We start from the raw sequence: 6,066 nt of genomic DNA on the forward strand, positions 1-6,066 counted from the left end.
GCAGAAGGCGGCTCAGGTTCTGGTTCAGGCTCTAGTCATCTCACGTCTAGACTACTGCAACTCCCTCCTGATTGGCCTGCCTGCATGTGCCATCCGACCCCTGCAGCTCATTCAGAACGCAGCAGCTCGACTTGTCTTCAACCTCCCCAAGTTCTCTCACACTACACCGCTCCTCAGCTCTCTTCACTGGTTACCAGTGGCTGACCGCATCCGCTTCAAGACACTAGTACTTACATACAGGGCCACAAACGGATCAGCCCTAGCTTACATCCAGGACATGGTCAAACCATATACCCCAACCCGCTCACTTCGCTCTGCATCAGCCAAACTGCTTGCTGCCCCCTCACAGCGAGGGAGAACTAATCACTCAACCAGATCCCGACTGTTCACTGTCCTGGCTCCTAAATGGTGGAACGAGCTCCCCATCGACATCAGGATGGCTGAAAGCCTACCCATCTTCCGCCGAAGGCTAAAAACACATCTCTTCCGACTACACCTCGGATAAAATATAAAAAAACAAAAAACAACAAAAAAACAAAACTCTTGAACCTGCACTTCTATACGTTTCTTTGTAGCTTTGCTTTTTTAAAGCTAATGTACTTGCACTTACTACTTGTTATCTAGAGTTTGGACCTTCTCAGTTGAATGCACTTAATTGTAAGTCGCTTTGGATAAAAGCATCAGCTAAATGACATGTAATGTAATGTAATGTACAACTAGCTATAACTGTAGCACTTACTTTTAAAAAATAAGCATATGCCTATTTTTGAAAATAGTTTTGTATCTCTTTTCGGTGTTGTAGTTTGTAGACGGTCCCTAAGTCTTGCCGTCTCAACACAGGAACTAATCAGAACTGAATTAGAACGACTTTTATGCATTTCTTTCACATCTGCTGCAGTCAGATTCACTGTGTTCACTCGGAAGGAATCTCTTCACATGGCTAGGCACTTGTAATGACATTTCGAACATGTTAAGAGGCTGAAAGAACGTTTAAAATTTGCCCTGTTTCAGCCTCCTGGTTGCAAACTGTAGCAGGAGGATAACACCGTGTAGGCAGCACCGATTATTTTCGTTTTTCTCGCTACTGACAGCACTCCAAATTTACAAACAACAGAGCTACGTGTTGAAATCGACCGTAATTCTCCTTTAAGATCAGAATGCTGCAGAGATGTGAAAGGACTCAGGGAAAAGGTTTCTCAGACTGAAATTCCTTCATGTAGCCTACAGGCTTTTGCTGCAGAGTAGACGTACAGCAACTTGTAACTTTGGCATGATCCAGCTGGCCTGGACAGGGAGCTGGAAATGTTTACCATGGTCCACATGGATAATTTGTGTGTTTTTATTTAGCTGTGTGTATCTGGGACGGGGGTATGGGTGGAATGGGGGGAGTGCAGCAACAGTCAACAGATGCTGTCAAAGTGACCGCAGGGAGGAAGCAGAGACAAATGCTCCTCATTACAGCACTGAGTGCAGCCCAGTGGCCCAGTAACCAGCAGAAACCAGCTCCATGTCTTTGACTGTACAGCTGGAGATCAGCTGATCCTCACTTACAGTCATGTCCCATTCCCTTCTTCTTTGCTTTAGCTGAAAAGGATACATTGTGGCAGCCATTGTTGTACCAACAGGGACAATTCCAAGATTATTTAAGTGGGGTGGCACAGGGGGGACCAATAATCACTTCATTATTATTTTTACTTGTTTTCATTATAAAGAAATTCTATATCCGAATACAAAACACATTTTCTATAGACTCAGTCTGCATTTAAAAAAAAAAAAAACACAATTCCAGTGCTGGTTCCATGGTATCAGAATTTTGGATAGTCATCATGTTAACATTAATTGGTCATGTAACAAGGACTGGTAAGGTTGGCAGATCAGGCAGCCAAGCGACAGATTCTGATCCAATGGAAATCACAATTGTCAGATTGCCAGATTGCCCCCCTTCTAGCTCCACCCTTGTGTACCAACACAGGAGAGATACTCAAATGAAATACTTGACACCGAAGCATTTATCAAGGCTATCATTGCAGCTCTTGACTAATGACGACCCAAGCTAAGAGCACCATTATCATTTTAAAGCAATTTTTACTGTTCACTTATGCAAGGATGGACAGGTCAAGTTGGATTTTTCTTACCGTGCAAAGATAGACCACATCCGAGGCGGACGGATTTTAGTGTAATTCTGTATCGTTTGGACACTGTCCAGTTACATTGTTTATCTGAGAAACATGAAGACATGGAGGAAAATTTTAGCAGATTTAATTAAATGCAACCACATGAGATGCATAACTGACATTTTAAGGCCAAGTGTGAGTAACCAGAAATTCACAATTTTAAGATCTTTATGATCAGATATCGAAAATCATATTGAAATGACAAGTGTAACGGCAGGCTTAGACTCAACTGACTCAGAGAGTGTATTTGTCAATTTAATGAGTCATTTGACGTCTGATTAAAGGATCTTACGAATATCTTAAGCCCTACACAACAACAATGCATTAAATAATAACATAAAATACATCTATTCTGTTATCCTCTTAGGGCCTTGAAGACCTAATACACCAATTATGCTTCTCAGACAGATTCTGTTTGTTTCCTTTTGTCTTCATGTTTACAGCTGTTTCCTGTATTCCATATTATTATCCATTATCTCAATTATCTTTTCACTCACCCTGTAAGTGTTAGAAGTTCATTCATATGCTTTGTGTTACAGCCCAAAGTGAGAAAGAAACCAAAAAATGTCCCAGATCCTCACTGACTGAATTAACAGCACAGTGCAGCGTGTCCATATGGGTGATTTCATTGGGCTGTGAAACCAACGTCAGCAATGTTCCTGACCCCAATCAGGAGTCAGACAGCGGTACGGGGGTCACCAGGGGTTACATCGGGCCCCTCTGGATGGACAGGCAGGGAACTGTAAACCTGGAAGACCAGGAGCCCGAGCTCCATGTGTTTACCTCGCTTCTTTTACAAGTGATGTCACCACGTTGTAAAAAGATACAGTTCTCGGCGGCCCTGTTCTTTTGTTACTATTTGAGAGAATAAACACGGGCTAAGTGCATGGAGAGAGATCGAAGCGGAGGGCTCCATGGCTGGAGGGTAGGGGGAAGCGGGCTCCTGTGGTGCATGGTGCGTCCAAGCAGTTGAAGTGGGCTGTGGGGATCTGTAACTGTCCAGGTGCCGCAAGCTCAGGCCCAGCCTCTGCCGGGCCAAACCCTACTCACTGGTGAAGAGGGAGGTCCTGCCTATAAATATTCAGCCATCCTGCCTTTGCAACAGCAACAAAAACAGCAACTGCTGATGATTCTCCTGGGCCCTTCTCTGTGTGTCTTCATGCATGTGTGCTTCCTCTCTTGAAATGAAAGATACAGTGAATCACATCCTCCACTTCAGTGTCTGCAGGTCTCATTCCAGCTCCTTTGGAATTCCATAAATATTCAGCTTCCACTTTATATACCTGCTCGCTTTCTTCCTTTTTACGATACTGCCTCTCACTAAAGGTCTTTGTGGTATTGCAACAGAAATTCTCTTTACATAAGTCAAAGTAGCAATGTGTGGTATAAGCGTAGCCGTATGCATAAAGGCAATGAAACACCTTGTGTTTTATGTGAGCTCTCCTTGCTCAGACAGCTGGGTGGTTGCTGAGGCTGTGTTAACCTACAGTGCCGGGGGTCCCAGTATGCACTGGAGTGGTGTAAGTCAAGCTAAACAATTCCAGCCCAGCTGCAAAGGCAGGAATCGGACAAAATCTGGATATACAAATACTGTAGAGAATACAGAGACGCCTCGGCCTCTCAGGACCTTTCCGAGAGGTTGCATTTTTTTTCCTGCTGGGAATCACAGCTTTAAAAACTCCTGATTGTGCTGCATTTCTCTGTCACCCTGAAACCCCATCTCACTGACAGATGATGTCACATACACCAACAAACCTGACCACTGGAATAATGTAGCAAGCCTTTTGTGCCGCTCTGGTCATTTTTCTGATGAGACCTCCGCTGTCTTGCTGCGTTGCTTCGTCTCTTGGTTCAAGTGTATTTCTATGGTTCCTTGGCTCAGACTTTTATTAGCTTTTCCTGAGCCTCAAAGAACTTGGCCTGGCCTGGTTCTCCCCGGCACTTTCCCCACTAATGAAGTGCACATTCTGCTGGAGCGTTTGGCTGAGCCCGGTTCCTTGGCGATCCCTTAATGGGAATTTCCCCTTCTTCCATGCATCCCTGCCTGCCTCGCTCTCTGCCTCTGCCACTCTGGTGTGTGTGACTCATGTCCTGAACAGCCAGCCATTAGCCAGGGGACGCTTGATTCATAAACCTTATTACACTTTGTTTGTTTGCCACTGTTGGACTGTTTGGCTAACTGTCTGGGCAACTGGCTGAGTGACTTGTTAAAGTGCAAACTTATTGCAGGACTGGGTGGCTCAAAATGGGATAAAGGTTTAGAGGCGCAGACACTGAGGAGCAGTGAACTGTGCGAAAAAGCTACGTACAAGTGTATATGTGTGTGTGCAGTCAACTTACTGTGAGTGGGTTTAAGTAAAAAATCAAAAACAACATTCATCTACAATGACACATTCAAGACGGCACTTTCAGGCACTTTGACTGAAGTTGAAGCTGCAGACAGGCTTCCATTGCATTTTCCGAACTCGATCTCTGAATGACGAAAATCAAACAGGCTTTGATGGATGAGATGATTTCAAATTTCAAACATGACTGCTTGCTTCCACATGTTTTACAACCGCTAAAATTAAGTCAGACCACCAGTGACAGCACCTGTTGCTCCAAAACTTTAAGCAAATGAAACTGCACTAACTGCTCTTTTATTCCACGAGGAGCCTCTCAGCATTTAATATTTTGGAGTGTCTTAATCACTGGAAAAATAATCCTTGTATGTTTTTGTTGCACAGCTCAATGAGGATGAGATAATCTACATCCTCAAATCAACCTTGAAGGGCCTGTGCTATCTGCATTTTATGAGGAAAATCCACGGGGAGATGAAAGCTGGGAATATACTCTGTGACAGGGAAGGTCATGCGAAACTTGCTGGTTCTGGCCTGGCTGGACAGTTGACGGTGAGCTTTGATTCCACTGGGCCTTCCACTCTTTAAAAGTCAACATAATAAAACCAGGTCTCCCTTGGAGACTATGGCATATGATAATCATTTCTGTCCACAGTGGTTACAATGCTATTAAGTTAACCTTTCTGATGCGCAAACAAAAGGCTGGGAGCCATAGAATTTGGAAGTGTTTATTTCCACACAGTCTTTGCTTACATTTTACATCCAAAGAATGCTGTTGGGAAGATAGCTCTCGCGAAACTTTTACAGCCCCTCATGAGCATTAATCTTGTCAGAATCTAGGTCTAGCGTAAGAAAGCACTCCAGGGCTGCCAGAGAGACAATATGCTGAGGATAGAAGACAAGAAGCTAGAGTCTTCAGGCTGTTTAGTTAATTCCCATTATGAGCGGTTCGTCATGTTTCCAACAGAAGTTTGTGGTTTGGGCACATGCTGCTTAGGACATTTTACTTTTCCCACACTGGCGTATCTTCGCTGCTCATCTTATTCCTCTTGTCTCTCCATAACGATTGGCCAGTGGTTCTCTGAAATGGGTCAGAGAGCAACTCTCGGCTCCCCGTGGATGGTTGGTTAGTGAAGAACACACACACACACACACACACACGCACACACACGCACACACACACACACACACACACACACACACACACACACACACACACACACACACACACACACACACACACACACACACACACACACACACACACACACACACACAAACAAACACACACACACACACACACGCACGCACACGCACACGCACACGCACACGCACACGCACACACGCTCTGCTGAAGTGTCCTTGCGCAAGACATTCAAATCCTACCAGCTTCAGTAGTGCTGCTGCTCTGTGGCTGATCCTGACTTCTGACCCCCATGTGGAGGAGGCCGGGACATATGGGAATTCCCATTAGGGACCAGTATAAATGGCAAATTATTATTTTTAGAGACAAAAATAATGAGAGATTGATGAGAGATAAAAAAAATTATAGA

This window comes from Perca flavescens, chromosome 6 (assembly GCF_004354835.1).
Source record: "Perca flavescens isolate YP-PL-M2 chromosome 6, PFLA_1.0, whole genome shotgun sequence".
Lineage (NCBI taxonomy): Eukaryota > Metazoa > Chordata > Actinopteri > Perciformes > Percidae > Perca > Perca flavescens.